The sequence below is a fragment of the Heptranchias perlo genome, chromosome 14 (assembly GCF_035084215.1).
Source record: "Heptranchias perlo isolate sHepPer1 chromosome 14, sHepPer1.hap1, whole genome shotgun sequence".
Taxonomy (NCBI): Eukaryota; Metazoa; Chordata; class Chondrichthyes; order Hexanchiformes; family Hexanchidae; genus Heptranchias; species Heptranchias perlo.
In genome coordinates, this window is record NC_090338.1 from 48918310 (window position 1) to 48944215 (window position 25906).

Genomic DNA, 25906 nt, shown 5'->3' on the forward strand with positions numbered 1-25906 from the left:
TAACCCACTTTGGTAATTCCAAAATTGGGACTGTAAAGGATGTTGCAAACCAGGGTATGTACATTTTCACTGGGATATAACCAAAGACCACCGAACTGATGTAAAAACAGAAAATTTGGAAATACACAGGTCAATCAGGTCAAGAGAAAATGCAGGCAGATCAAGGGTTGGATGTACGTTTTATGCCCTCCTCGATTTTCCTTTCCATTGAAGTATGAGTAAAACTTTCACATACAGTACTATTTAAGAAACTTCAATGGCTTTGTGATAGCAAGATTGACTTCAGTGGAAAGAAAAAGCGGGAAGGGTGGAAAACAGATTGCAGCTGTCAGTTTCCTGTCTAGCGGGAATTGTTAAAATCACTCTTACCTCCATTAACAGGGAAAAGTACTGGTCTCGACACGTATCAGTAAGCCAAGCGCAAAAGAACCAAGACTGAAGCACGCATGCAATTCAGGAACATGTTTAAAGTAAATATTGCAGTCTTTTGCTAATCACCCAGCATTGAACAGCCAAGAGATAAAAGGTCAATGAGCCAAGAACTGGAAAGGTGCCCTGATCCATCTGGGCTCACTTTAACGGAGGGGTGATTAGGATTCTGTGAAGTCAGGGGAGCATTCCTGCTTTTCATGGCTCCACAGCAACAATTTAAATTTGGCAGCGGTCGTTTAGCGACCGATTAAGAATCCAAGCAGAGCAGGCCCGGCTCCTGCTCCGCTCAGCAAATTTATCAGAGGGTGCTTAAAACAGGCATTAAGCTCCTCAATGACATATGCAAGGGGCCTCATGCCTGCTTTAGGCAGTCACAGGGATTTCTGAAAAATCAGCCAACCCGTTATCGGGTTTGACGTCTTTCAAGCGTCCTGTGGACGTGGGATATTACTTCCCAAAATTTGCCCACATTTCGGCCATTTTCTATGAGGTCCAATCCCGAGGCTAAGGCGCTCCCTAAATGGCTAATACACAAATTTCAGATATTATGGTATCCAAAGAAGAGTATATAGAATCCTAATATTTTGAACAATGTGAAGGCAAAAGTTACTGTAAAATATAAATTCAGATATTTGAGACCATGATGTCTTTTTGATGTCTGTCTGATTTACTTTACAATGATTTGTATCCTTTTCTTGCCTCCACCAAAGCAGAACTCTGATCAATAAAGTGACACATTGTAACAGAGATATACCAAGTCAAACTCCTATCACACATTTAGCATTTGTTTTTAACATAAACATAAGTATGAAGTCTAAAGAATAATTAAGTATTCTTAGAATATGTGACCTGCTACTCTGCAGGCACTTTTCTTGTTCAATGACTCAAGAGAACATGAGAACATGAATACACAGTCTCATCCCATGTGAAAGGTTGAAGCCTGAGGCCTCGCTGTGATTTACATAGCACTACATGTTGATGCAGAAGTAGAGAGGAAAGACGGGACAGCTGTGTCTGAGAACAAGAGATGGGGAGGGTGAGAAGAGGCAACAAAGATAAAAGTCACTCACTTTTGTGAAAGATTGATTGTAAGCTTTATGGTTACTTGGCTTAATTATCACATTAGATTCAAATTGCAGAAAACAAAATCATGAAACAAAGATTGGTGAAAAAATGACAGTGTAGTGGGAATCCTCAGAAATCTTGGCCCCGATATTAACGAGGAGGCGGGATGGCAGCGGGGGGAGGGCAATTGGGCGCATGGGTAACCCACCCAATAAAATCTGTCCGTTTCCCACGTGATCGCGGGTAAATTGGAGCCACTTTACGTGGCTTCTGGGTTTGCCGTCTGAAAGCTGTGCAGCGGGCGGACTGCGCACCCGCATCACAGGCTGTCAGCTGGAGGATTTAAATGGGCAGACCTCCAATGGCTGCTCTTGGAGCAAACACCCACACACCACAATGGAGCAGCAAGGGGGAAAAGCTGCTCCTAGATTTAGTGATGTCTCACTCCAGGTGCTACTGTATGGGGTGAGGAGGAGGAGGGATATCTTGTACTCGGCAGACAGGAGGAAGTGGCTTACTTCTGCCACCAAGAAGGCCTGGTTTGAGGTGGCAGAGGAGGTCACCAGCAGCAGCAATATCTCCCGTGCCTGGATCCAGTGCAGGAAGAATCAATGACCTAACCAGGATAGCCAAAGTGAGTACACTTACTCAATCTCCTACATTCCATCTTCCACATCACCGCCCCCACCCCCCAACTCATTCTGCACTGACAACACTACCCGATCACATCACTCCCCACACCCACTTAAGGCTCATCCTCAATTTATCTGCACTTCCTCACCTCCCCATTAGTCACCCCACCACTACCACTCAACCCACTTCTCATACAATGTCATGGCTCTGGCTCATACTCACCCTCTGATGCATCTCTTTCACGGTCAGCCGCACCCAAACCAATGCATTCATCGATTGGCCACGTCACCATCACTCACTCACGCATCTGCACTTTCTCCCCTTATAGGAGAAGAGAGCCCAGAATGCACGTGAGAGGGCGAGGACCGGAGGTGGGCCGCAACAGATCATCGTCCTCACAGATGCGGAACAGGAGGCGCTGGAGCTGAGCCGCACCCTCAGGTGCCTGTCCGTCGGGGACTCCGAGACTGGCACCCGACAAATGTCTGGTGACAGAACTTTAACATTCAGCACACACAATATGAATTGACGTTAAAATGCCCCGCCATCTTCAGCACCTCAGTATGCTCAACGCAACATGACACATCTGTGATCATGCTTAATGTTGCCTTCTGTTCTCTTACAGGGCCTTCAGCAACCGCTGTGATGGCAGAGGGCGATTCCTTAGAGAACGTGCCGGCTTCTGAGGGGGCACCGTCACATCTGAGCGAGCCATCCACCAGCGCAGATACTCACACCTCGGTGGGTCCTAGTTCGCAGTTAGTTGGGGTCGCACATGGTGAGTTATCACACACGACAGCACGAGCAGACACTGGTGGCAGGGGCAGCTGTGGAGAGTCCGCGTCGGTGGGAGCATTCTTCTCCAGGCTCTGCTCAGCTGGACACAGATGCTGAATCCTGGGGGCCATCCTTTAAAAGGAGAATGATCGAGGGACAGCAGCACATTTGCGAGGTGCTGGAACAGGTGCCACGCACACTCTCCACAATAGCGCAGAGGATGGAGGAGTCCAACTCCTGCATGAGTGGAATGGTGGCACAGGTATAGGAGGGAATCTCTGAGATACTGTCACAGGGACCTGAGGGCATCTCTGACATACTGTCGCAGGTAAATGCGGGAATGTCTGCGATAGAGGGAAGGTTAGCCTCCATTAAGCTTCAAGCACGGCTCACAAATGAGTCCATTCTGGCCCTGACAATGGCCGTTTGGACTCAGGGTGAACAATATTCTGCCGCCTTAAACAGGCAGGCAGATACACCAGCACTGCCCTTACAAGGCTTCACACATGTCCTCTAAACTGTCGTTCAGCAGAGAGGTAGAATTGATGTGGGCCTGGCCCAGGGGAGGGATGATGGAGAAAGGGGACATGGAAGTGGGGACTCCACTCAAAGCGCTCCCACCTCTCACCCGTTGCCCCCTCTCAACCAGTACCCCCAGTGCTGCCTCCTCTCCAGGTGGCCATGTCTGCCCCTGCACAGGTGGAGCAGACTTTGGAGGGGCCCTCACGGGCACCAAAACCCAGAGGGTGTAGGCCCAAAGCATCTAATCGGTCAAGGCATGAACAAGAGCAACCTGCCACTACCTCTGCTGCAGCCACAGGGGATGCACCAGGTAGAAGTAGTCGGAAGCGAAAGGCGAAGGTTTTTTGAACACGAAGGCGATGCACAAGATTGTTTGATGATTGGTCATGTTTTTTATTGATATTTGCTTTTTGTTAAAATCACATTAAATATTATTATTGTCACCACTACCGCCACGTCTTTGCCATCCTTGACTGGCTTCTGTAATAAGGCCCTTTAATGAGGTTCACCATGAACGCCGACACTTGATGCCACCCATTGGGTCACTCTACAGTGTGTGTATGTGTAGTTGTAGGACTATTTTGTGCAGGGATTGGGGGGCTGTGTGGGCGCTGCTCTATCCAGGTGGTGTGAGGACTGGACTCTAAACACTGTCTGACGTTAGGAGAACCGTTAACATATCAGTGACTCCCTGGCCTCACGAGCGGCCAGGTGAGCCGCTGTTCTGCCCATGGGTTGCTCCTGCTCCTGCTCTTCCTCCTCAATGTGGGTGGCAGATGTGGATGGGGCCTCTTCAAGCGGCACCCCTCTCTGTTGTGCCATGTTGTGCAGGGTACAACACATGACTATAATGCGTCCCACTCTGTCTGGTGCGTATTGAAGCGCTCCCCCAGAACGATCAACGCACCTGAAGCGCATCTTGAGCAGCCCGAAAGCATGCTCAATTGTAGACTTGGTAGCGATGTGGCTGTAGTTATATCGACGCTGTTGCTCAATGGTGGGGTTCCTCAGAGCTGTCATGAGCCACGTGTGCAGGGGGCATCATTTGTCCTCGAGGAGCCAGCCCTTACGGGTGTTTGGTGCGTGGAAGAGGGGTGGGATGTTGGATTCCTGAAGGATGAAGGAATCATGGCAGCTGCCAGGCTATTTGGCGCACATGTGAAGGAATCTCTTGCGGTGGTCATAAACCAGCTGAGTGTTGATGGAGTGATAGCCCTTCCTGTTGATGAACAATCCTGGCTCGTGTGCAGGTGCTCGTATTGCTATATGGGTGCAATCGATTACACCCTGCACCCATGGGAAGCCAGCCACAGCGTGGAATCCCACTGTCCTCTCCGTCTGGCTGAAGTCATCCACGGGGAAGTTGACGTAGTGCGAGGCCCTGTGAAACAAACCATCGGTGACCTGCCTTATGCACTTGTGTGTAGATGACTGAGAGACCCCAGCAATGTCCCCGGTGGCACCCTGGAATGATCCGGGGGCGAAGAAGTTGAGGGCAGTGGTCACTTTGACAGCGACAGGAAAGGAGATGCTGCTCGGCCCAGCTGGGAGCAGCTCGGCATGAAGGAGGCTGCAGATGTCCGCAACTACCTGGCGACGGACTCTGAGCCTCCATATGCACTGCTCCTCAGAGAGGTCCAGGAAGCTGAGCCTCGGTCGGTAGACCCTGTGGCGAGGGTAGTGCCTCCTGCGACGTCGCTCTCTCTGTTGTTGCTCTCTGTGCTCTTGTGTAGGTGCCTGTGGCACAGCACTGTGTTGTGGAGCTCCACGTGGCGGAGGTGGACGCCGTGCCTGGCGAGGCCGGTGATGTTGCTCGACCTTGGATGTAGTGGTGAATGCAGCTATGGTGCCCCCTCAGCCTGACGGTGTGAGTTTGAGGGGGTCCGCACAGTAATTAAATATGTTTGAACAGCAGAGTTTTTGTGGAAAGTTAGGATTTTGAGTGAAAACACAAAGGTCTTGCAGCCAAAACATTGTCTGAAGTGACAGAGTGCCCTGCTGCAATAAATGAGGTTTTCTCCCCACCTGTCAAAATAAGCATTTGCATCTCCCACTGGCTGCTGGCTGAAACACGCCTGTTGCAACAGGGAGTGTTTCCCACAGCACGGGAAACACGGTAAGGATGCTTCAAAATCGCACCCCTGCCTAAATGTCGAGTCAATCAAGTAATTCAAGTACTTCAACCGGCTAACAAACGATGCAAAGTATCATCCCGATGGCTTTAATTGCCTGTAGGTCTTCCGCATTCAAGAGGCGCGCGTGCACCCGGACGCGTCACTTGGGAACCTGGAAGTCGGAGGGTTGGAGCCGGGCTCCGAACCCGCTCGAGATTTCAACGATTTTCGGAGCCCCAACCCCTTATCTTTTGTCATAATCAGTTGGTGTTCTATACCTGCCCAGTGTTGGAATATTCAAGGCCTAATTAACAGGCTGCAAAGTAAACCCTCTTGTCCCAGATTCAGTACAAGTCTAAGCCATGGAGTCCATTGATTTCCATGAGGATGGTTATTGTCTTTACAATATCTAAAAGATGTGGTCCCTAATATTCTGACTGAAACAGCATTACAGTAGTAGCTAATGCTTATACCAGTCTGCACCATTGAGTTACATTGGGCCCGATTTTAGCACCCGGTCTCGGGTGCGTTCTCGGCGGGGGGGCCTCTAAAATCCCGGAATCGAGGAGCGGGACCGGATCGTGCCTCAATCCCACCCACTTCCGGGTTCCACGCTGACGTGCAGGGGTGCGTGCGCAGCCCCCGCTGGTGGGAATCTCACAGGCAATTAAAGCCAGCGGGGTTCCACTTGAGTGTATTTATCTAGCTATTTCAGGTAATTAAATAACCTGATTGAGCTGTTTTTTTGACAAGTGTGGGATTTTACGGTGAAATGAGACTGTTTCCCATATTGGGGAAAACACTCACACTCCCAACGGACGTGTTGCAGCCAGCAGCCTGTGGCAGCTGCCAAGGTGCATTCCACAGGTCGGGGGGGGGGGGGGGGAAGAGCCTTCACCAACGCAGGAGGACACTCCGTAACATTGGGCAACGCCTGCCCTCCACCACCCTCATCCAAGCAAGAAGATTCACCGGCGTGGAACTGCAACCCCTGTGCGAGGACACACTTTTCTTTCGTGCACAACCCCTCAGACCTACACCTGCCAGATGGGTGCTGCGTTGACATCCTCAGAGGACGAACAGCATGACCAGCCTCAGCAGCCTCGCAGTCCACGCCGTCCGCCTCAGAGACGTGCATCCCCACAACACGGTGCTGTGGCACATCCACCTGCACAGCAGGAGGGAGGGCAACCGCAGAGAGAGATACGTCGCAGGAGGCACTACCCTCCGCACAGGGTCTACAGACCGAGGCTCAGCTTCATGGACCTCTCTGAGGAGCAGTGCATACGTAGGCTCAGAGTCACTCGCCAGGTAGTCGCCGACATCTGCAGCCTCCTTAATGACGAGCTGCTCCCAGATGGACCAAGCAGCATCTTCTTACCCGTCGCCGTCAAAGTCACCACTGCCCTCAACTTCTTCGCCTCCGGATCCTTCCAGGGTGCCACGGGGGACATCACCGGGGTCTCTCAGTCGTCTGCACACAAGTGCATAAGGCAGGTCACCGATGGGTTGTTCCGCAGGGCCTCGACCTACATCAACTTCGCCATGGATGAGCGCAGCCAGGCGGAGAGGGCGGTTGGATTCCATGATGTGGCTGGCTACCCACGGGTGCAGGGTGTAATCGATTGCACCCACATAGCAATACGGGCACCTCCACATGAGCCAGGGCTGTTCATCAACAGGAAAGGGTATCACTCCATGAACGCCCAGCTCATTTGTGACCACCGCCAGAGATTCCTACACGTGTGCGCCAGATACCCCGGCAGCTGCCACGATGCCTTCGTCCTCAGGGAGTCCACCGTCTCGCCCCTCTTCCACGCACCCAACACCGGCAACGGCTGGCTCCTCGGTGACAAGGGATATCCCCTGCACATGTGGCTTATGACACCTCTGAGGAACCCCATTACCGAGCCGCAACGTCGATATAATGACAGCCACATTGCTACCAGGTCTACAATTGAGCAGGCTATAGGTCTGCTCAAGATGCGCTTCAGGTGCCTTGATCGTTCCGGGGGAGCACTCCAATACACGCCACTCCGAGTGGGACGAATTATAGTTGTCTGCTGTGCCCTGCACAACATGGCACTACAGAGATGGGTGCCGCTGGAGGAGGCCCCATGCACACCCGCCACCCACATTGAGGACGACAATGAGGAGGAGGAGGAGGAGGAGGAGGAGGAGTACGAGCGAGAGGAGGAGGAACGACCCATGGCCCGAACACCGGCTCACCTGCGTGCTCGTCAGGCCAGGGAGGCACTCATATGCCAACGGTTCTCCTAACATCACACTGTGTGAGGCGTTCACATGTCATAACGTGCACAGACGAGGGTCCATACAGGCTCCCTCCACAGAAGAGTGGTGCCTGTACACCTGCACCTACTGTATTATGCCCAATGGGTGGGACGGGGTGGTCGTCGTCATGATGAGGCGCACGGAAGGGACATATTGCACAAGCCGCAGAATTATGGACAAGAGGTGGCAGCATTGGTGAGAAAAAGTGACTTTATTTCGTGTTGCCATTCAAAGACTGGAAATAAAAAGATAACAAATAGACAAACACCCTGGTGCAATCCCTGTGTGCTCACGGAACGTTGGGTTTTCGTTTCCTGGTACCCCTACGTGGTGCTACCCCTGTGGCTCCAGCAGAGGTGGTGGCAGGTTGCTCCTGTTCATGCCCTGACCTGGTAGATGCTTTGGGCCGACGCCCCCTGGGTTTCGGTGCCCGTGAGGGCACCTCCACAGCCTTCCAGGCTGCAACCGGGGACATCCCCGGTGTCTCTCAGTCGTCTGCGCAGATGAGCCCTGCAAATACACCTACACCCACTCTGCAGTGACACACTGGGTGGCATCAGTGGCGGGTGCCCATAGGGATACCAAGGAACGGGCATTATTGCACAAACCGGACAGGATTCGCGAAGACATGGCACTAGTGGAGCCAATATAATGTGTGATGTGAGTTGTTATTTAATTCAATAGAAGTAAGAACCATGACAAACCCTCAAACACCCTTGTGCATCCCCTTCATGCTCACGACACGTTTGCCTAACGCTGCCTACTGCACATATGTGATGCATGCCCTGTGGCTGCAGCACAGGTGGTGGCAGGTTGAGTGAGGCTGGCCATGAGAGAGATGCACGAGAGGGTGAGTATGGGATAGAGCCATGAGATTGTATGAGGATTGGGTTGCGTGGTAGTGGCGGGGTGAGTACTCGCGAGGTGAGTAGGTGCAGGTAAGATGAGGATGAGGTTTGAGCGGGTATGAGGGGTGATGTGATAGAGTAGTGTTGGCAGTGCCGAAGGAGATGTGGGGTGGGGGCAGTGTTGTGGCAGACGGAGTGTAGGGGAAAGACTACGTGTTCTCACTGTGGCTGACCTACTGAGGTCATTGGTGCGCCTCCTGCACTGTATGCAGGTGGGCGATATGTTGGTGGCGCAGCTGACCCCCTCTGCCACCTCGAGCCAGGCCTTCTTGGTGGCAGAGGCAGGCCGCTTCCTCCCGGCCGCCGGGGGGAAGATCTCTGTCCTCCCCCTCCTCCTCACCCCATCTAATGATACCTGGGGTGAGGCATCATTAAATTGGGAGCAGCCTTCCCCCTGGGCTGCTCCATGCTGTAATTTTTTCTGTTTGTGGCAGCATCTGTCAGTGGAGGACTGCGCCTTTAAATAGAGCGCCTCCAGCTGACAGATCTTACTGCGCATGCGCAGCCCGCCCGACGCGCAGATCAGCAGCGGGGAACCCGGAGGAGCAGGTAAGTGGATCCAATTAGTGGGTTGCCTGCTACGATCGAGCGGGAAACCCACTAATTTCACGCGCCCGCAGGCCTACCCGCCGGGAACCCGCACCCCTGCTAAAATCGGGCCCATTGAGTCTACAGCACAGAAACAGGCCATTCGGCCCTACTGGTCTATGCCAGCATTTACGCTCCACATGAGCCTGCTCCCACCCTACTTCATCTAACTCTATCAGCATACCTTTCTATTCCTTTCTCCCTCATGTGCTTATTTAGTTTCCCCTAAAATGTATCTATGCTATTTGCCTCAACTACTCCTTGCGGTAGCATGTTCCACATTCTTACCACTTTTTGGATAAAGACATTTCTCTTGAATTCCCTATTGGATTTATTAGTGACTATCTTATATATATGACCCCTAGTTTTGGACTCCCCTACAAGTGGAAATATTTTCTCTACGTCAACCCACCAAACCCTTTCATTACCTTAAAGACCTCGATCAGCCCTCAGCCTTCTCTTTTCTAGATGGTGAAATTCATGTGATTAGCACTTGGGGACACTTATTCTGTTGTCTTTGTGTAGCCATGAGAGTTTCAGGGTTCCCACAGTGGGAGGTTGGACTCCACAATGGGTGCAGGCCAGGGTCAGTCATTTAAATGAGGATTGGAAAGAGCCTTCCTCGCTCTCCTGACTCATTTTCCTGTTCCTACACCAACCAGGCACCTATTTTGAAGGCCCCCAGAAGAAGTGGGTATAAGGCTTTGTGCCCAGTCCATCGAGCAGAACAGCAGCAGCCTAAAGTTAAGTCCCTTTTTATCCTTACCAGGGATATTGGGCCATGGATTGGCTGGAGGCTTCCTTGCTGCTGTTTTTTTGGACAATAGCTAGAAGGCCTGCTCGTGTCAGCCATTGCTGCTGCTTCTAACCTCTGCAGCAGCAGCCAACTATTCTCCCTCAATTCCAGATGCTGGGCCATGCCAGAGGCTGGCCTGCATCAGGGAGTGTGTGGGCCATTTCAATGACTTGAATTGCACTTCAGGTGAGCTCTGCCTGCCTCGTAACCAGGTACAAGGCCCAGAAGAAAATTGATGCTCAAGTCTGTCACTACACCCCAACATTCTGTGTCAATCCGTGAAGGCTACATGGAATACCAGTAGAAATTTCCAATATCAATTCGGCCTGTGAAACTCTCCCAGGCAGTACCATTACTTGGGCTCTGTCATTAGGTGTGCTCATTAAATACAGAATTAACCATTTGCTGATCCAGGGTAGACAGACTATAGTAAACATGTGACATGATCACTGGTATTCCAATACAGCCTCTTTATCTTTTTTCCATGCTCCTAATGTAAGGTTATCCAGGTTATGTATTGCTGAACAATGTTATGTTACTTCAGGGGCCACAAAGAATAGTGGAGCTGCATCCTTTAGACAGCAGGGAGTTACGTTTGGAACATGGGTTGTTTTTATCTTTGTGTTATTAAAATGCATTTGCTTGTCACTCCACATGTCTGAATTTGATTAGTGCTACATTATTCCCACATTACAACAATGAATACACTTCGGAAAAAAAATACTTAATTGGCTGTAAACCGCTTTGGCACGTCCCGAGGTCGAGAAAGACGCCGTATAAATGCAAGTTCTTTCTTTCTTTCTAGTGGTCACTGGTATAATGTGGGATCTTTTAAAGTCAAATTCATAAGACACCTTTACTTGTTACAGTTAAGTCCAGCTGTATTATGTTATTATTCCATTTGATTCAAAACAGGTTTTTCAGGTGGTTTTAAAATATATAAAACTATTGTACTTTATATGCTGCCTCGTAAATATATCAAAGATAATATCTGGCCTATGTGCTGAACTAAAAGTTAATAAACATATATTAAGAATATTATGACAGTAATCTTGATCAACGGTGTTTTTTTTGTAACTTTGCTGCAGTAAATCCAGACTCCAAAACAAAAATTTCCATCAAATGAGTGACAGTAAAATTAGTGCAATTGAATTTTAGTGTGTATCTTCCTTGTGCCTTGGGCATATTTAGTGAAGGAAACAGGTTTTACAAACAGGTGGTGGAGAGAGATAGATAAAAGCTTCTTTAGAATATATTTGGGCTGACTTGATATCTATCCTTTAATGTAGGTTGTTTTTCTGGAAGCACTCATGCAATGCCACATGAGAAGGGAATGACAATATTTAAAAGAAAATCTGGATTGCAAATTATTGATTAAATAGAACACTCGTTCAATGTCTGGTTCCTAGTACTGCATCATTTCTAAATCACTTCCTCTCCATTTTTGCTGCATTCACCCACATGTCCCCTCCTCTTTTTACCATTGTCCTGTTCCCATGCATTTAGGTCTAATTCAAATATTAAAATAAAGTAAAAGAGGAATCTACATGATTATTATGCCTGGGTGAACTCTTATAAATGCTTCCATTACTGCGGGCTTCCAGGGGATTTTGCAAACAATATTCAGATCTTTTTGTTTCCGTCGGAACATAGCAACCATTTTTCTGATGCCATCAAAATTAAGCAAAAAGCAAAACTAAGTGACGTAACATTAAAAATGTTTTTAAACACACACACAGTGAAAGACAACTGAAAAAAACATTCCAAGTATCTCTGCCCCTTACGACATTTCTTTAAATGCAGAGCTCTTAATGGGAGGGCTCAGCGCTCAGTGAGATCCTGTTCGAAATGAGCATGCTCAAATTCCCATGCATTTAGGTCTAATTCAAATATTAAAATAAAGTAAAAGAGGAATCTACATGATTATTATGCCTGGGTGGAAAATTACATGCAGCAGGATTTCACTGAGGACCAGGTCGAATTTCTTGGTCCCCAATGCACTTGAGCAAATCTAGATCCAAATCCAGCCAGGCAGGAAATATGCCCAAGATGGCTATTAACTCAAAGAACAGTCCTCGTTTGAATAAACACTAATTAAATATCTGTTTTTATGAATTCTAATTAGAAAATCACTGCAGGAGGGCAGGCTGGTTAATGGCAGAATGAAGTACCAACACATTACGTTGCAGATTATTAAGAGTATTACTGTGTGTTTGACTTGTGCTATGTATGCCTGATATGGGAGCACTTGACCAGCACTGAGATCCTTCATCTTGATGAAATTCACTACTAATTACCTTTTGAATAAATTTGGATTCAAATTCATTCTGGGAATATCCACAACTCATACTCCCCATACTGCCACTGGAACTCAAAAGATTCCACTCCTCCATTGACTGACATTGATCAATAACTTCATAGCCCCCAATTTTCCTGGGTCATGATCCCAGCAGTTCCCACTGAGCCGGTGGGAATTTGTGGGGTCACTGGGAAGGCCCCTCATATTCATGGGGCAGGCAGGCACAAGTGCCACTCTGGGCACATCTCTGGTGCTAGTCTGTCCAATTCTGCTAGGGATTCTGCCCTTGGCCTGCGGGGGGGGGGGGAAGAGGCCCAAATTCCCCTTCCAATCCCAGCACTGCTCCAATCAGCCCCAAAGCAATGGGCACAATCCAGGATTTAAAAAAAATTAAACGGCTTTCTAGTGAAGACCAGATGTGTTCGTGTGGAGGCCAATACTCTTCCACTCACCCAGCATACCAAGCCCTGACTGAGAAGCAGCAGCAACAACTTCCAGTTTAGGGAGTTTTTGCTGTGGCTCGGATCCCAGCCTACCATTTTCCTTGCAAGAGGCAGACGGAAGTTCAACCCCATACAATGCAGAAACTCCTGAAACAGCAGACATCCTGCACAACCATTTCCGTGGGGGTTTCACTGGTCTCCCACCTGAGCGATGCCAGGAGACCAGCAGAACTCTGAGGAATTTCAGGGCCCATTTGTTTACAGCCAGTCTTTGGAGTGGAGCTTGAACCTATGACCCTCTGACTCAGAGGCGAGAGTGTTACCACTGAGCCAAGGCTGACACCTTGCAGGTGATCCGAAGGATACCACACTCAAAATTGATACTGAAAATCAAGATCAAGCAAGCTTTTGCCTTTCTGCTACACGGGAGGTTTCTGTCCTCCCTGAGCTCGCCTTAGGACACCTGCGTTACAGTGTGACAGGTGTACCACCCTCATCAAACTCCCTACCTGCCACTGTCCCTATGCATCCTATTAAGCCAACAAATTTGACTTGTGTGTCAAGCTGGCTACAAAATTCTGCATTGTAACAGTGGGGGTTAAATTGGATAGGGCCCGATACCGGGCACCGGGGTTGTGGTGCACGGTTAACCCGAGCCCGGTGTGAACGATGCAGGCAGCACACGAGATTCGTGCTGCATCCTCATTACCATGATTCCCACGTGCAGCCAGCGCTACCCCGCCTTTGAGTGGCTGAACACACCAGCAGGAGTCCCGGTATGGGGCGTGGCCAGCACTAGGTAAAGGCAGCCTGCACCTCTTAAAGGGGAGGTGCACTGTTAATGGAAGCAGTGCAGAATGGCAGGCAGAATGGCTGGAGCGGCAAGAGAGCGTGCCCAGAGTTTCTCTGACAGCAAACTTGAGGCCTTCGTGGAGGGAGTCCAGGAATGGAGAGCCATCCTGTAACCTTAGGGTACCCTCCAGACACCAACTATGGAGGCAATGGAAGGAAGTGGATGTGGAGGTGAATGGCAGGAATATAGCACCACGCATGTGGATACCGTGCCGAGAAAAGTTCAATGATTTGACACGAGTGGTCAAGGTGAGTGAATGCAAGTGTTGAGTGACACATCCTACCAATCACAGCACTGCTCCATGCACGATACCCTCCCAAACTACCCCTTAACAAATGCTGCCCATCCATATGCAACGCTGCACTTCGGATACTGCATCTCACCCTCACAAAGTACCACACTTGCAATCCACACACCCACCACTCACAGGTCACACACACTGGCAGCTATTCGACCATGGCAGGCACATCACCCAAACACATTGCAGGTCACTCACTGACACATTTCCCTCTGTCTTGCAGGAGAAGGTGGTCCTTAACAGTCGGCAGACCGAAAGACCCGAGGGAGGACAGGCGTGCCTACATGTCCTCACCTCCCTGGAGGAGACCGTGCTGCACATCATCGGGCGGGATTTCGCTGTGATCATGGCCACTGGCGGCGCCAGCGGTCCTGACGAAGGGGATCTCTGGATACCGAATCCTCCTTCTCGTTTCCCACATCTCCCTCATCCCACAATCTTTTCTGACGCACTTGCTGCAGACGGTGTCAGCACGCAGACCTTACTCGCTCCTATCCCTGCTCCACAACTCAACCCATCTCCGTTTGTCATTGCAGATACCAAAGAACTGGTGCCGGTACCATCCGAGGAGGAGGAGGAGGAGGAGGCCACTGATAACGAAGCTGCACCGTCACTCACATCCACCAGCACAGATACTGACACTGCACGTACTGTCGAGACTAGGTTAGAGGAGGGATCTGCATATGGTGAGACACCAGGCACAAGTGCGCAGGAGCTGGGGCGGGGGGAAGCGGATACCACAGGTGCCAGCTCGCCGGAGGGCGAGGTCGCACGATGGTTCTGCTGCCGAGGTGTCAGATGAGGACTTGGATGGGCCAGGCTGCAGAAGACGGCTGATGGGCATACACCACCAAATGCTTGGTGCACTGGAAAGCCTGCCAGAAAGCCTGCGCATAATGAGAAGGGGCATGGAGGAGTCCAGCTCGAACTTGGAGCCCATCCTTTCTCACATGGAACAGGTGGTCATCTCCATCAGCACACCTGTGGAACCCACCATGATGCAGCGTCTGAGAGCTGATATCGCGGCTTCCATTGCAGCTCAAACCGATGTCATCAAAGGTCTGCAAGCTTCAGTTGAAGTTCAGACAGCTGCCATGGCAGCTCAGACTGCTGCTTTGGAAGCACTTGGAGCGGGGACTCCAGGGCATCGCAGCAGTCCAGCAATCCGTTCTCCAGCTGATCACCAGGATTGCTGAGCGCCCCCCTCACCCCCCGTTGCGAGTGGCAGTGGCGCCATAGCAGTCGAACCTGCTGTCCTCTCTCCGGATGACAGCATTCCTGCTCGCACCCCAACCGCTCCACCAGTGCCCTTGCCGTTGCTGTCAGCCAGTCAGGCCAGACTGGTGCAGCCTTGCTGAGGTGGTGCAGTCTGAAGCCGGGCCCTCCCGGCCCAAAGCTGCATGAGGTCGTCCTCCAAGTCCATCTGCACGCTCGACAATTGAAGGCCAGCAGCCTTCGTAGGACCTCGTAGGAACACTAGGAAAGGTAAAGGCACACGAACGACAGGCTCTGAAGGGATACACAAGGGTGAATAGTGTAATGTTTGATACTACAGTTAATATGTTGCATTATAAATATAGGTTTGAAGTCGCAGTTGGTGGTGGTTTTCATTTATGTGATGAGCTGCGGAAGAAGGCAATATGTAATCATATGGTTGGTGATGTGATGGTCATGTGGGAGAGGACAGGTGGGAGTGTAGGACTGTTGTTGACCTGGGAGGTGTAGTTGAGGTTAGTTATGTCGCTCACGAATAAGGTGAGCACGCAGAGCCCTGGCAGACAGGGCCTGTGTACCTTGTTGCCTCCCTGTGTCTTCCTCCAATTCCTCCTCTGTCTCCTCCTCCTCCTGAGCGTCTTCCTCCTCCGCCTCTGGCTCAGGGTCTTGGCGGATAGGCGGTGGCAAGGGCTGTGCCCTCATAAGGGCGAGGTTGTGCAGCATTCCATGATGATTCTTGACACCTGTTCAGCGGAGTATTGCAGGGCTCCATTAGAATGTTCCGGGCAATGGAAGCGCTGCTTTAGGAGGCCTATGATGTGCTCGCGACGTTCCGGGTGGCCGCATGGCTCTTATTGTATGCCTGCTCTGCACGTGTGCGTGTGTGCATGCCTGACTGGAGTTATGAGCCACCTCATGAGGGGATAGCCCTTGTCACCCAATAGCTGGCCTCTGACTTGCCGGGCCGGTGGAAAGATAGTTGGGATGTTGGACTGGCACATAATGAAGGCATCGTGATTGCTGCCACGGTAGTGGGCATTGACCTGCATGATGCTCTGTGTGTGGTCGCACACCAGATGCACATGGAGGGAGTGGAACCCTTTTCTGTTCATAAAGATGGCCGAGTTGAGATGTGGTGCACGGATGGCATTTTGCGTGCAGTCAATGGCACCCTGCACCATGGGGAATCCAGCAATGTGAACAAACCCTCATGCTCACTCGTTCTGCTTCTCTCTGTCAAGAGGAAACATGATGAATCTCTTGCGCAACTTGTACAAAGCCTCCGTGACCTCCCTTATGCAGCAGTGCTCTGCAAACTGCGAGATGTTGCACATATCACCAGCAGAGGCCTGAAAGGGTCCAGAGCCATAAAAGTCATGCTTCCAGTCGTGTTCTATGCCCAGCGGGAGCCCTCGCAGGCCACCCATGGTTGCCAGGTATCTTGTTCAGCACACTGTTGTGAATGACACCAAGAGTAATGCAGGACCAGCCTAATCGCACTTTATATACTAGAGCAACTCTATCCAACTTTAGAAAGCTTCAACAAACACATACAATTGTACCAGCCGCCAGAAGCAATAATCCAGCCACTAACCTGCATGAAGGCATTTGATAAGGTGCCACATAAAAGGTTGTTACGCAAGATAGGGGCTCTTGGGGTTAGGGGTCACATATTAGCATGGATAGAGGATTGGTTAACAGACAGAAAACAGAGAGTAGGGATAAACGAGTCATTTGCAGGTTGGCAGGCTGTAGCTAGCGGGGTACCGCAAGGATTGGTGCTTGGGCCTCAGCTATTTACAATCTATATTAACGACTTGGATAAAGAGAATGAGTGTAATGTATCCAAGTTTGCTGATGATACAAAGCTAGGTGGGAAAGTAAGCTGTGAGGAGGACACAAAGAGCCTGCAATGGGATATAGACAGGTTAAGTGAGTGGGCAAGAAGGAGTATAATGTGGGGAAATGTGAGGTTATTCACCTTAGTAGGGAGAATAGAAAAACAGAATATCTTTGAAATGGTGAGAAACTATTAAATGTTGGTGTCCAGAGAGACTTGGGTGTCCTCGTACAAGAAACACAAAACGTTAGTATGCAGGTACAGCAGGCAATTGGGAAAGCAAATGGCATGTTGGCCTTTATTGCAAGGGGATTGGAGTACAAGAGTAAGGAAGTCTTACTACAATTGCACAGGGCTTTGGTGAGACCTCACCAGGTGTATTGCGTACAGTTTTGGTCTCCTTATTTAAGGAAGGAGATACTTGCCTTAGAGCGGGCGCAAAGGAGATTCACCAGATTAATTCCTGAGATGAGATGGTTGTCCTATGAAGAGAGATTGAGTCGAATGGGCCTATACTCTCTGGAGTTTCGAAGAATGAGAGGTGATCTCATTGAAACATATCAGATTCTGAGGGGGCTTGACAGGGTAGATGCTGAGACTTTGTTTCCCTAGCTGGAGAGTCTGGAACTAGAGGGCATAGTCGCAGAATATGGGGTCGGCCATTTAAGACTGAGATGAAGAAGAATTTCTTCACTCAGAGGGTTGTGAATCTTTGGAATTCTCTACTCCTGAGGGTATTCATTGAGTATATTCAAGGCTGAGATAGACAGATTTTTGGACTCTAGGGTAATCAAGGGATATGGGGATTGGGCCGGAAAGTGCAGTTGAGGTCGAAGATCAGCCATGATCTGACTGAATGGCGGAGAAGGCTTGAGGGGCCGTATGGCCTACTCCTACTCCTATTTCTTATGTTCTTACACCTGTATGATCCCTTTAAATAGCGCTGACAGGGGGGTCCTCCAGGCCGTCTAAGACATGTTCAGCTGTTCGTGGTTAAGAAAGTTCATTGGCTGGAGCATTGAGTGCCAAAATGGTGTCTATCCCTTTAAATTAGCATTGCACGCTGATCTAACGCATATTCTCCCTACATGATCCCGGCATTCGTTATCTGCAAGTGCGCAAACGCCTTTACCAAAATGGCGTCTGGCGCATGTCATGCTAGAAGCGTGTATGCGCATCTCGGACTGCCATTTCGGGACCTTAGGAGGCCAGATAGCGCCTGAAAAACGGGCGCTACATGGCCCAATTTTTAGCCCGGTGTCCTTAATGTATTTGTGAAATTGTTCTGTATATTTCTACTTGTGATGTAAGGTACACCCCCGAAACAGCATAACCTGACTTTTCTCTTTACAGAGTCTGACTGACCTGCTGTTTATCCCCCAGTACATTCTGTTGTTATTTCAGATTTTCAGCATTTGTTCTTTTTATATATGTCTACTTTGCCAGGCAGTTACAAATTGGGGCTATTAGATTAATGCTTTTTAAGAAGTTGAATGTCTGATTTTCTCATAGACATGCTTGCCAAGTTATAAGAAGTTACTGAAGTTTGAGAATTTTTTGTTATTTTGAAAACAGGTTTGTAAAGAAAATATAATTCATATTTATATAACACCTTTCACAACCCGAGGATGTCCCAAAGCATTTCACAGCCAATAAATTGTAATGAAGTAATAATAAATTTATACAAAGCTTTGGTTAAGTCACAGTTCAAGTACTCTGTGCAGCTTTGGGCAGCCACTATAGAAAGGACATGAAGACCATATAATTTTGATTTACCAGGATGATGCGAGGAATGAGGAATAGTTATGAGGAGAGTTTTGAGATACTGGCACTATTTCCACTTGAGCAGAGAAAGTTTCTAGAATTAAGAAGGTGCTTTGATAGGCGAAACAAGGAATGACTATTTCCGCTGGTTACTGAGTCAGCGATGAGAGGGTCATCAATTTAAAATTGCCACTAAGACAGGGAGGAGAGAGATTAGGAGAAGTTTCTTTCCTCAAAAGGTTATTCGAGCACAGAATGCTTTGTTTGAGGCATCCTTTAAGGGAAGAGTAGATAAACATTTGAAGCAGGGGAAGAACTGTGGGGGGAGAGCACGTGGCAGTGGGAATGGTTTTGAATTGCTCTAGCAAGGAGCCAGCAGAAACACAATGGTTCAAATGGCCTATTTCAGTGCTGTAAACCTCAATGATTCTATGGCACTCTGCTCCAATTTATGAGGAGGAACAAAGTCAAGTAATCTCTTTTACATATGAACATACAAACATGCGAATTACGAGCAGGAGTAGGCCATTCGGCCCCTCGAGCTTGCTCTGTCATTTGATAAGATCATGGCTGATCTGATTGTGACCTCAACCCTACTTTCCCATCTACCTACTATAACCTTTGACTCCCTTGTTAATCACAAATCTATCTAACTCAGCCTTAAAAATATTCAATGACCCTGCCTCCACCGATCTCTGGGGAAGGGAGTTCCACAGACTCACGACCCTCAGAGAAAAAATTTCTCCTCATCTCCGTCTTAAATGGGAGACCCCTTATTTTTAAACTGTGGCCCCTAAGTCTAGTCTCTCCCACAAGGGGAAACATCCTCTCAGCATCTACCCCTTCAAGTCCTCTCAGGATCCTATATGATTCAATAAGATCACCTCTCATTCTTCTAAACTCCAGTGTATATAGGCCCAACTTGTCCAATCTTTCCTCATAAGAAAACCCCCTCATCCCAGGAATCAGTCAAGTGAACCTTCTCTGAACCACCTCCAAAGCAATTATGTCCTTTCTTAAATAAGGAGACCAAAACTATGCACAGTATTCTAGATGTGGTCTCACCAATGCTATGTACAACTGTAGGAAAACTTTTATATTCCATTCCCCTTGCAATGACAACATTCCATTTGCCTTCCTAATCACTTGCTGTACCTGCATACTAACTTTTTGTGATTCATGTACTAGGACACCCAGATCCCTCAGTACCTCAGAATTCTGCAATCTCTCTCCATTTAAATAATAAACTGCTTTTCTATTCCTCCTGCCAAAGTGGACAAGTTCATATTTTCCCACATTATACTCCATCTGCCAAAATTTTGCCCACTCACTTAACCTATCTATATCCCATTGCAGACTCCTTATGTCATCTTCACAACTTACTTTCCTACCTACCTTTGTGTCATCAGCAAATTTAGCAACCATACATTCAGTCCCTTCATCCAAGTCATTGATATAAATTGTAAATACTTGAGGTCCAAGCACTGATCCCTGTGGCACTCCACTCATTACATCGTGCCAACCTGAAAATGACCCATTTATGCCTTCTCTCTGTTTCCTATTAGCTAACCAATGCTTTATCCATGCGAATACGTTATCCCCTACACCATGAGCTCTTATTTTGTGTAGTAGCCTTTGATGTGGTACCTTGTCAAAAGCCTTCTGGAAATCCAAGTACACCACATCCACAGGATCCCCTTTATCCACGTTGCTTCTTACTTCCTCAAAGAACTCTAATAAATTAGTCAAACACGATTTCCCTTTCACAAAGTTGTGTTGACTCTGCCTGATTGCATTGAGATTTTCTAAGTGCCCTGCTATAACCTCCTTAATAATAGATTCTAGCATTTTCCCTATAACAGATGTGAAGCCAACTGGCCTGTAGTTTCCTGCTTTCTGTTTTCCTCCTTTCTTGAATAGAGGAGTTACATTCGCTATTTTCCAATCTGATGGGACCCTTCGAGAATCTCGTGAATTTTGGAAAATTAATACCAATGCATCTACTATCTCTGCAGCCACTTCTTTTAAGACCCTAGGATGAAGTCCGTCAGGACCTGGGGACTTGTCAGCTTTTCGTTCCAATAACTTTTTCAAAACCCTTTCCCTGGTGATTGTAAATGTTTTAAGTTCTTCCCTCTCTTTCATCTCCTGATTCACAATTATTTCTGGCATGTTATTTGTATCCTCTACAGTGAAGACGGGCATAAAATATCTGTTCAATTCATCCGCATTTCCTTATTCTCCATTATTAATTCCCCAGGCTCACTCTTTAGAGGACCAATGCTCACTTTACTTACTCTTGTCCTTTTTAAATACCTATAGAATCTCTTACTATCTGTTTTTATATTTCTAGCTAGCTTTTTCTCGCACTCTAATTTCTCTCTCATTATTCTTTTAATCATTCTTTGCTGTTTTTTATATTCCAATCAATCTTCTGATCTGCCACTAATCTTTGCGGAACTGTAAGCTTTTTCTTTCAATTTGATACTATCTTTAACTTCCTTAGTTAGCCATGGATGGTACGTCCTTCCCCTAGAGTCTTTCTTTCTCACTGGAATGTATCTTTGCTGAGTGTTATGAAATATCTCATGAAATGTCTGCCACTGCATCTCTACTGACACATCTCTTAACCTAAGTTCCCAGTTCATTTTAGCCAGCTCTGTCTTTATGCCCTCATAATTGCCCTTATTTAAGTTAAAAACACTAGTCTTAGACCCACTCTTCGCTCCCTCAAACTGAATGTGAAATTCAATCATATTGTGATCACTGCTACCTAGAGGCTCCTTTACAATGAGGTCATTAATTAATCCTGTCTCATTACACATTACCAGATCTGGAATAGCCTACTCTCTGGTTGGGTCCAGAATGTGCTGCTCCAAGAAACTGTCCAGGAAGCACTCCATGAACTCATCTTCCAGGCTACCTTGGTCAATCAGATTCTTCCAATTTATATGTAGATTAAAATCACCCATGATTATTGCTGTTCCTTTCTCACAAGCCCCCATTATTTCTTCCTGTATACCCTGTCCTACAGTATGGTTACTGTTAGAGGGCCTATAAACTACTCCCACAAGTGACTTCTTGCCTTTACTAATTCTTATCTCTACTCAAACTGATTCTACATCTTGGCCTTTACAACTAAGGACATTTCTCTCTATTATACTCAGGTCATCCTTAATTAACAGAGCTACCCCTCCGCCTTTTCCTAGCTTCCTGTCCTTCCGAAATGTCAAGTACCCTTAAATATTCAGGTTCCAGCCTTTGTCATCTTGCAGCCATGTCTCTGTAATGGCTATCAGATCGTACATATTTATTTCTATTTGAGCTGTCAATTCATCCATTTTGTTACGAATGCCAAGCGCATTCAGATACAAAGCCTTTAGTGCTGTCTTTTTACTATTTTTGCAACCTCTAGTCTTATCTGCTGGCACAGAAATCAGAAAAGAACAATTATCTTTTAACTTTTATTCGGGAAAAAAATAGTGCTGCCTTTTAAAATACAAAATAAAAATTAAACATAAGAGATATCATGATTAGTTACAAGGACTAATACAAATGGTAATGGTAAGGAAAGGGCAGCATTGTCTAATACCTTGACAAATAGTAAACCGAGGGGACAAAATGCCATTGGTGAAAATCACTGCTAAATGCTTGTGTTATAATACAAAGATCCATTTAATGAAGGCCAGGGCAAAAATTGCTGGAAACAATAGAGCAAGCATTGCCATTCGACTTGATCAAAAACCTTCTTTGCCTCAGGTGCAGGGTAACCACAAGAGTGTCCATGGCTGAAGTATATGTATTTGTAATCCATCCATCATTGTCAGATAAGAATCTATTTGTAATAAAACCAAGTTGCTCAAGATTTAAAGCTTTATAAACCCTTTCCAATGTGCAAGCTGGAATTTTAGCCAGATGCTTCCAGGGCGATGTAAATAATAAGATCTGTCAATGATTTGCACATTCGAAATAACCCTTATCAGCTCTGCCAAAGTGGGATATCAAAGTGTGTGAGTTGGGGCCAGAAAGCTTTCATTTTAAAATATATCCCTTAAAGTTTTGAACAGCAGGAGATCGGATGGGGCTGTAAATGAACAGTTTATAAAATTCAGAGAGAAAATCTCAAATCAATATTTATACTTTTAACATACTGGCGGGATCTCAGTGGGGGGAATCCCGGACATGTTTTTTGTGCGTTTTCTCGAGGGATCGCGACTCAACTGAAGGCTCTTAATGTGACTTCCGGGTTTTGCATCTCCAAGCTGCGGACCAGGCGTACTGCGGCCCCCAATGACGTGCTGGGAACTGGGGTATTTAAAGGGCCAATGCAAGCATGGGTTTTGAGGGAGAAAGCCTGGTTCAGTGACTCTTTGCTGGAGTTGCTACTAGCCGGTGTGAGGAACAGAAAGGGCACACTGTACCGGCTGATGAGAAGAAGCACTCTTCCTCTGCCAGCAAGAGGGCCTCGCTCGAGGTGACAGAGGTGGCCAGCAGGAGCACTGTGTTAAGGACCTGGTTCCAGTGCAGGAAGTGCTTCAATGACCTAACCAGGTCAGGAAAAATGAGTACAGTTACTGATTTATCTACATTCTGTGGTGCACATTACACCCCCCTTATGCTCTGCCCTGCGAAGCCTACTCCATCACATCACTCCTCACACCCACTTAAGGCTCAATGTCAAGTCACCTTCACTTTCTGTGCACTTCTTCATCCACCATTTGTGCACCCACCACTTCCACTCACCCCAATCCTGATATAATGTGATGGATCTGCCGCATACTGACCCTCTGATGCATCTGTTTCATTGTCAGCCTGACCCAAAGCAATGCATCCATCGGGTGACCCTGTCACCCTTACTCATATGTCTGTACTTTCTCCACTTGTAGAAGAGAACGCAAAATGCAAGGGGGTGGAGTCTGACTGGAGGGACCCACCACAAATAGTGCCCCGGACAGAGACAGAGGAGCAGGCCTTGGTGGTCAGCCGGACGCTGGAATGCCTGGCTGTTGGAGATGCCGAGACTGGCAACCCGCAAACGGCTGGTGACAGAACTTTAACATCCCTCACACACAACATGAATTGTTGCACACCTCAGTATGCTCATCACATTACTTTTGTGATGATTCTTAACATTGCTGTATGTTCTCTTCCAGGACTTTCACGGAATGCTGAAGGACCACATGACCTGGACGAGCGCAATTCCTCAGAGGAGCTCCATGCCTCTGAGGGCACACTGTCACATCATAGCGAACCATGCACCAGTGCAGAATACTCACACCTCGGTGGGTCCTATTAGACAGTTAGTTGGGTTGTTACCTGGAGATTCACGACTCAAAAGTGAGCACGAGCAGACACTGGCGGCAGGGGCAGCTGCAGAGAGTCCGTGTCGGTGGGCGCACTCCTCTCCAAGCTCCGCTCAGCTGGATGAAAATGCTGAACCCCGGGGGCCATCCTTGAAAAGGAGAATGATCGAGGGACAGCAGCACCTTTGCGAGGTACTGGAAAACGTGTCCCACGCACACTCTCCACAATAGCGGAGAGGATGGAGGAGTCCAACTCCAGCATTAGTGGATTGGTGGCGCAGGTAAGTGCGGGAATGTCTGCGATGGAGAGAATGGCAGCCTCCAGTGAGCTTCAAGCACGGCTCACAAATGCATCCATTCAGGCCCTGACAACGGCCATGCGGACTCAGGGTGACCAACATCTGCCACCTTAAACAGGCAGATAGATACTTTAGTAGTGGCTTTAAGAGGCATCACAGATGTCCTCCAAGCTGTTGTCCAGCAGAGTGGTAGCAATGATGTGGCCGTGGCCCTGGAGAGGGATGATGGCGAAAGGGGACATGGAAGTGGACTCCATTAAAAGTGCTCTCATGTCTCACCCGTTGCCCCCCACCTCAACTGATACCCGCAATGCTGCCTCCTCTCCCAATGGCCGAGTCTGCCCCTGCACAGGTGCAGGTGGAGCAGTCTTTGGCGGGATCCTCACAGGCTCCAAAACCCAGAAGGCATAGGCCAAGAGCATCTCAGCAGTCAGGGCATGAACATGAGCAACCTGCCACGACCTCTGCTGAAGCCACAAAGGACACATAGGAGTAGTAGGAAGAGGAAGGCAAAGTTTTTGTGATCACCAAGGGTATGCACAAGGGTGTCTGACTAAACATCATGTTTTTCATTTCTTTTTGTTTTTTGTTACATTCACAATAAATGTCATACTTGTCACCACCATTGCCACGTCTTGTCCAGTCTTGAGCCCCTTTTGTGAAAGCAACCTTGCATGTGCCTCATCATGAATGGCAAGACTTGATGCCACCCATTGGGCGCATTTACAATGGATGTATGTGTGGTTGTTGGACTACTTTGTGCAAACGGCGGGGGGGTGGGGGGGAGCTGGTGTTGGAGGTTGTCATTCCAGGTGGTCTGAGTACTTCACTATCTTCACTTTGCAGATCTCCTTATGAGAATCTATCAGACATGAGTGACTCCCTGGCATCACGAGCAGCCAGGTTGCCCATCGTCATAATCAACCTCCTCCTTCTCATCTTTTTCAATGTTGTTGGCAGATGCGGATGCTTCATGAACGTATGGGACCTCATCCACCTGTAACCCTTTCTGTTGAGCGATGTTGTGTAGGATGCAACATAAAACTATTATTTTCCACATCTTCACCGGTGAGCACTGAAGGGATCTCCCAGATCGATCCAGGCACCTGAAGTGCATCTTGAGCATTCCAATGGCTTGTTCAATGATGGACCTGGTGGTGATGTGACTGTCGTTGTACCGCTGCTGTACCTCACTGATGGTGTTTTTCAGAGGTGTCATGAGCCACGTCTGCAGGAGGTAGCCCTTTTCTCCAAGCAGCCAGCCCTTAAGTCTGCCTTGTGTGTGGAAGAGGACCAGGATGTTGGACTTGTGCAAAATGAAGGAATCATGGCAGCTGCCAGGGAATTTGGCACAAACGTGCAGAAATCTATTCCAGTGGTCGCAAACCAACTGTGCATTGATGGAGTGATATCCTTCTCTGTTGATGAACAGTCCTGGCTCATGTGCAGTTCCTCAGATTGCTAT